Here is an 8,135-nt window from a genome sequence, read left to right on the forward strand (position 1 = left end):
CAGAGTTTAATTAACATTGATATCAAAGGGATCTACTTCTAGGACCTCGGCCTGAACCTGCGTTCATCTGATGCTGTGTCGTCCTAAGGGTGTTTTGTAAGAATTTAAGAAATGTTTGTATATTTTAACTTTTAAATGTAACAATCAAAAATATGATCATGCATCAATCATAAATTCAGACTTGCTTATTTTTATGGAAATATTTGTGCTGTAGCCTAAGCTATTTTGCACTTCAGAATTATAACCATGCACACACAGGTGGAATAGTTACTGTATGGTGATATTGCAATAAGTTCACAACAACAAAACATATATGCTACATTTCACAGTTCAGAAATGTTAAAAAATGTGTGTACATTTCAGCACTCCATGAAATTATGCAGAAGTGGTCACCTGTGTTATTCAGCTAGTTCATTTAAGATAATATATTGGTCATTGTAATGGCCATCTATAGCCTACATGCTCTTCCTTTTTCAGGATGTACTGTACCCATATCTGGGAACGTATGATGTGAATGTTTGCATATGGCTTATGTCAGGCTTTACCAATATTTGTGTCTCATTTAATTTTCTTCATATTTTTGCATTAATGTTACTAGGAAGCATGCCAATAGAAATATATTCATTTATCCGTGTAAGTGGGATTGGCTGGAACCTGACAATATAAGAACCATGATAGTGGGATAATCTATGGCTGAGCAATTTACAAAAATGTATGTAGCCTACTGACAAATAGTTTACATTAGAATACATTATAATTTCGCCCCAATGAGGCTATGTAGAAATGTGTTGCAATTTCAAAACCGGATTGCTCAGGAAACACTTATTGCACAGAGGCATGCTTTATATCCTCGTTTTCGGTAAGGTTTGCTGTTTATTGTGATTTAGGGCTGTATTTTGGGCACCAGCGCATGGCGTAAAATTCGTTATTCACCCGCGGAAAGTTTAATTTGCTATTTTGCACGTTTATTTTTTAAACATCGCGCCCAGGGATTTGGCAATTAACAACCTAGGGAGGGGCCTGGCGCGTTGTCTAAAAATCGCTATCGTACACCACCTAAACCTGGTCAGAAGTCACTGGCGAGTTGTTCATATGCTATTTTAAGAGCGCATGTCAACAGTCATATTGGCAGGTGCACGCACCATCCTTTTATCATTCATGAACGCACACCAGCGCACGTCCATGCAAAGCATTACAAATTGCACGATTACAATGGGAAACATAACATTCCAACAAATGCGACACTCGACTCGTACACATTCAGTGGTTCACCACGGGCATTCGGTTTAAATCCGAAATGCTCCCACACTGCAGCTGTCGCGTTTGGCTTAGAAACCAATTCCATCTTTTTTGTCTTTATTAGGCGTAGCCTACTCGAACTCGCAACTAGCTTTCTCTCTGCATAGTGCCTACCGGTATACTTCTCACGCGGCCCTTTAGCTGCACTCTGTAGTAGGCTACGCCAGTAGTCCCGCCTCCCCACACACCATGCGACTGACAAGTGACTGACATGAGGGTTCACTCATCGTTACTCTAAGGACCCGAGAGAGAGAGGGAGAGAGAGACGAGGAAAACAAACAAGCATGCAAATGGCATTTATCGCGGCCAGAAAAATTATCGAGCTAATTTTAATTATCATGCGATTAATTGATTTATTGAATATAGCGACAGGGCTATACTAATATCATTGGAAAGCTTAGATTCCGCTTGTTCACATGAAGCATTGTATGCTTCATTATATGCTTTATGTGAACGAAACCTCATATGCCAGGTTGACACTTCAGCGTGAAAAATACTCAAAGGATACCTGAAGCCGGGGAAATGCGGGGGAAATGCGCCTGGCATGCTATACTCTTTTGATGAGGGAAATTCAGTCTCTGCATTTATCCCAATCTGTGATTTAGTGAAACACACTCAGCACACAGTGAACACACAGAGAGGTGAAGCACACACTAATCCCAACGCAGTGAGCTGCCTGCTACAGCGGCGCTCAGAGAGCAGTGAGGGGTTAGGTGCCTTGCTCAAGGGCACTTCAGCCGTTCCTACTGGTCGGGATTAGTGTGTTCTTCACCTCACTGTGTGTTCACTGTGTGCTGAATGTGTTTCACTAATTCACGGATTGGGATAAATGCAGAAGCCAAATTTCCCTCACGGGAACAAAATAGTTTATATACTTATACTTCTTATGTTGTGTGTGTGATATGATATCTTTATGCTACTGAGACCTTGAATTTCCCCTTGGGGATCAATAAAGTGATCTATCTATCTATCTATCTATCTACCTATCTATCTTATGCAGGAAATGCAGTAGCCTATTTTAAACACTAAAATACGGCATTGTAGGCTACTGCTTAGTAGCCTACTGTACTTTACTGCAGAAATGCAGTATTTCGGACATGAAAATACTACTGTACTGCACTGTAATGTCATATAACCACACTGTACACGGTATATGAACTGTTGCCCCTTCTTTCATGACTTTTAGGAACAAAAGCAAAAAAATCAAATATGGCTCCAGTGCACAGCTCCCAACTGGACCGGTACCCTAGAGAACCCGTGCCTCTGGTCCAGTTGGAACGGTACCCTACAGAACCCGTGCCTCTGGTCCAGTTGGAACGGTTCTCTACAGAACCCGTGCCTCTGGTCCAGTTGAGGAGGGTCTCAGTGGTGCTGGTGGACTGCTGTAGAACACAAGCACAGCGAGGGAAGGACAAGGACAGCAAGACAGGTGAGGAACAAATCCGTAAGAGATCACACACACACACACCTACAAGATATTAGGAGCACCACATTTATAGCACACACACACACGTAGCACATACACCACTTTTACTTTACACATGTTGCACATAAACATGTTCTCAAACAACATATGAGAAGACTTTTGCACTATTTACTGTATGTGTGTGTGTTTGTGTGTGTGTGTGGGGGGTACTTTGGCATGGGGTACTTTCCATAAGATCATCTCTCTCAGGCTAACTGAAATAAAACCATGCCAATATCTATGGTAGAGTGTATGTGATGATGTGGGGCTATTTTAAGTCTAAAGGCCAAGGAACTTTATCAGGATGCATAGGGTCCTGGAACTATGAAACAGCTGCCCTTTAAAAATACAAATCTGCCTGCCTCTACGGGAATTTAACATAGGGGTGCCCATACGTATGCAGCCTTTATTTTAAGGAAGAACATTTATTTATTTCTGATTCATTATTCATTCACAAAAAAAAATGGGTGTCCATAAAGGTTGGATTTTTACTCATATGTTTAAATAAAGCATTAAGATCAATTTCCAAAAGATGTTTTTCAATTCTCTTTTTAGGCTAGCTTTACACGACAATGATCTGAACACAATCCGCAAAAGTGGCGTTGCGTTCCCACTTTTTATTTCGCGTTTAGACGAGCATCTTTGGGTGGAAATCTGCATGCACACGGCACTGCCATACAACAACACCAAGAGCGCAAAACTTCCTTCCACTTCTCTCCGTAGTAGCGCGAAATAGCCCACAGTCGAAAACCAAAACATGGCGAAGAACAGGCCCGGAGTGGGTAATCGGGAGAATCGGGAGAATTCCCGGTGGGCCGCTTCACTTTTGGGCCGGTCGAGGGAAAAATATTGGCATTTGCCACGTTGATCTATCTTCTTATAAAGTTGGCTACACACGTTCGCATTCTATGCCTAACACCGCAGCCTCTGCATGGGTTGTTCTCCCCTCCCAAGAAGAGTTAATTGGTTGGGTCCATATAGCCCGTCTTTCCTAAAACGCTTTCTCAGATACCAGCCGGGCCGGCTCTACCGTAGTGATAAGCGTCAGGGTCAGGGAGGATGGATGGTAGAAAGATGCCATGAGGGACTGAAAAGGCCAGGTAAAAAAGACGAAAAGTATTGGAGGGAAATGCTGCCAAATGTGCCATGCTTCCAATTTTTTTTTGAAGAGGACAGACATAAGTGGCAACTGGTAAAGAGAGATAGCCATGATTATAACGGCGTAATTGGGCTAATAACCTACTGGACGTTGTAGCGTTGTCAACCTATTCACAAGTAACATATTAAATTAATTAAAATATTAGCATTTTGGTATCATCCAATATGGCTATTCATAATTAAAGTTATTTTATGGAAGAAAGAACAGTAGGCTATGACAGCAGTAGGCTACATGATCAACCTATATGGCTTGTTTGCTCAGAAGTGGATGTAGTAAAGGAGCAAATCACCAAACAACAACATGATGGCTGACCAATGCAGAAAAAAACATGTAAACAATACAGTAGTTCAATATGCCTGTTAGTGGAATTGTGGGATACATTTCAAATGCTTTATTTCTTCCTTCCTGTTTTTGTTAACTTATCAACCTATCCTTGTGGAATAGTGGAATATTAGCCTATAATAAAAACTACAGGATAGTAAGAGCTGAAATGTTGCCTTATTTATCCAATTTCCACCACCACTAAAAAAGTGGGCCGGTCATGGGCCTGAAACTCCCGGGTTGAAAAGTGGCCCCACTCCGGCCCTGGCGAAGAATAGCTATCTAAGCAGCTAAGGCAACTTGAATGTCCGACTGATGGAAATAATCCGACATGTTTGTTGTTGTTTGGCTGTACTGCACATGGATATGACGTCAACGCGTATGCGAGGATTGCCAGCGTGAGCAGCTCAGAGCACACTTTTGCGTTTTCAACCCTTTAGACGGGAACGCGACAGTGGAGCGTCTTTAAGATTTTCACTCTGGATGGTGGGTTCATTTTTTCGCGTTTTTAAGCCCCAAAAACGCTGTCGCCGTCTAAACGAAAGGCACATCTGCTAAAATATTTTGTCGGTTTCACCCGGGAGCGTTGTCGTGTAAAGCCGGCCTTAGACAACTTTAGCATGGGTGCCCAAACTTTTTCATAGAAGTTTCACTCTAGCAATTTTGATCTATCAGCAAAGGATAAAAATATTGCCAAATTGATTCATGATGTCTCGTCGCCACAAAAATAATAGACCAGAATAAGACTACAGGTGAAGCAGTGCTTCACCAAAAAAATAAAATAAAAAACAAAACACAAAAAATCTTACAATAATCCCAATTTTGCTCATTTGAAACAGAAATACAGTCACTAACACAAGCTGTTTTCCTGAAATCAATTCTGTGAGTGACAACAGCGCCATCGTCACCCCCGGTGGAACAGAGAATTACAGTGAATCAGTAGCCTGGGTTTCCCCATGCTGCCTTACGCTCACGATTTTATTCACGCTGCTAGGCAGCCTGGATTTCATGGAGCAAATCTTTGCCTCAGTTAGGGGACTTATCACAGAACGGAGGGAGGGCAGCAAGACGATGACGGCACACCGAAGCCGTTATGAGCTACGTACAGACGCATTTGATAGACATTCGTAGCGCCCAATAAACGGCTGTGGGCATTCGTAAACCACGTTTCAAATATGAGAAAATGAATACAACAAAGAATGGGGGTAGAGGAGCGCTTCTTGGACTCTAAAGTTTGGTTAAGTCAGAGGTGCTCTTTGGATGGGAAACTAAATGCCAAGAATCAAAAAACTCCAAGGCACTCTCTATTGAAAAAGTTAAAAAGCCTTTATTATCATGGCTTGGTCAAGTTAACCTTCTAAAAAATTCCAACGCGTTTCGGTTTCGGAGTTTTTCCCAGAAGAAGGCATGTAGCCGAAACGCGTTGGAGTTTTTTGAACATTGTTCAAATATGCCCCCCCCCCCCCCCCCCCCCAATATACGGACATAGAAAAATAAAGAAAGAAAACACTATACTGCAGACACTATACTCCAGAGAGAGTAGACTACACCCCTGAGTGGTTTGTCCTGGTGGTTTTTTCATTAGTGGTGTGCGCTATCAAAAGCTTCCATTTACTGTACCATAGGGCAGGCTACTGCGGTGCGGTAGGGTTGTCAACAATATTGCTAAAGCTACCGGTCCAATTCTCATAAATCTTGTTGGAAAGGTGTAGGACAGGCTACGGAAAGCCCTTTTTTTTCAGAGTCGGTAAAATATCAAAGGGAACTTTGAAGCATTTTCCATAGTGTAGGGTATTTTCCTCGCAATGATAGCGAAATGAATTAGTGACCATTTATTTTAAATGATGAATTTGTGAGTGCATGTGTCACTGATTTCTTTCACGTCTCACAACATAAATAATGCATTCATATACTAGTTGTAATGTCAGAAATGATCCCGTTTATAGGCCTCAGGTGTAAGTATAATTAGCCTAGTCAAAGAGCCATTATATTCTGTGTAATATAGAGGTTAATAAAGATACTCTAGTTTGTAATTTCTTTTAAAATATTAATTTGGGAGACAAATGAAGTCATACCACAGGTCAATGTCCAGGGATGGATTACTGAATGGGAGTACTGGGACCAAGAGCTCAGGGGGCCCTGAAGCCCAAGCCTCTGCATGAAGTTGCTTTTTCGCCACCCTTCTCTTCTCTTTCCACAAAACTTACCAGAAGCCATCATTTAAAGGGTCATTTTAAAAAAATCTTCCGGGGGAACAAGCCCCCAGACCCCCATATCTTAATTGGAGTGAACCATGTCTATGTACGTCAACAGTTTGGAATACCCTAATTGTCTAAGTTAACTAATTACTTGTTTGTGATTTTTAATTATATTTTCGCATGCAAGGAAATTAGTGCTGTCAAACGATTAAAATTTGTAATCACGATTAATCGCTGAATTCCTATAGTTAATCACGATTAATCACATATTTTATCATATTTCCAGGAGTCCATATTAACAATAAAGTAAGTATTGTGTATCTTGATTGGGATTCAAATGAAAGCAAAGCAAGTTACTTTATTAACTGAACTCTAAGACGTAGGTCTATTTGATTATTTAGAAATCAAATTTCAAAAGATGTGCAGCAGACCTGAGGCAACACAATATATTCTTCAGAAATAGCTGATATAAAATGAAATAAATGCTACCGCAGAAGTGCATGCACAAAATGTAGGCCTACACACATAATAAAGGGCATAACAAACAGAAAATATTATTCATACTATATTCATTATCTTTAAGTTCAGTTGAAAATAAGGAACTTTTCAACATGAGTGCATTGCCATTTTATATGGCGCACTGTCACTTGCCACACACATCAACGCCGAAGTTAACAGGCAAACACTGGATGAACAATGGATTTTATGGAGCAGCGTCGACCAAATAACTGAATCGTGATTTACACGGCGGCAAAGTGTGATGCTGGTGTGCGAAGTTGTATTGAAAAGAATGGAATCTAATGTAAATGAATGTCGAAAGCAGAGTGCATCGCAAATAGTAGCAGCCAAAGAGGAATGTTGATAACAGAACAAGTGACGGTGAAAAAATCTTTGACGGCACAGCACACAACTAATGCGTCAGCCTAGGCTACTACTCTTTGGCCAGCTCGTAAGCCCAACCAAGTGTGTGCAGCATGCCTTTAGCATACTAACGGCGCATCATCATAAAGATACATTTAATCTGCATCACGCCCCATTTCAGCGGAAAACATGTTAACATTATATCATGGGAAAGACAGCTAGTAATCACACGTTGACGTTACATCTAGTTATTAATTCACAGGACATTCAATCATTTTACTAACACGGCAGTTATGAAGAATTATGTTTATGGTACTTACTCATGTCGAAACGATGTACATTACCAACCTAATTCGTTTGCAATACCCCATGTATTGTACAAATTTAGCATGTAGCTACACTTACAATAATATCCCATGCAAAACGGTTTAGCTTGCTAGCTAGCTAACTGTGGAACTTAGCCAATTAGGTGAGATAATTGGCTAACATAGCCAATTATCTCACCTAGTTGTAGGAAATAGGCTACGTTCATATTACAAGTGATAGAACGAATGTGTGACTTATGTTTAGTTGATGTTATGACATGTAAAGTTAAGCTTGCTGAACTTAATTATAGTCAGCCACGGGCAGTTTGACTGTGCCTATCAATACATTTGTGATGTTAGAAAAACTACCTTATTTTGTGCCTTTTATTCATGTTTGTTTCTAGCCTGGGTGTTCCCATGCTGCCTTGCGCACGATTTGATTCACGCTGCTAAGGCAGCCTGGAGACCATGGAGCAAATTTTCGCCTGAGATAGGGAATGAGTTATGCACAGACGCATGTGATAGAC

Source organism: Alosa pseudoharengus, unplaced genomic scaffold (genome assembly GCF_046254945.1).
Source record: "Alosa pseudoharengus isolate Yale_2024_CS ecotype anadromous, Long Island Sound unplaced genomic scaffold, YU_APseudo_1.1 YU_APseudo_1.1_scf_1, whole genome shotgun sequence".
NCBI lineage: Eukaryota > Metazoa > Chordata > Actinopteri > Clupeiformes > Clupeidae > Alosa > Alosa pseudoharengus.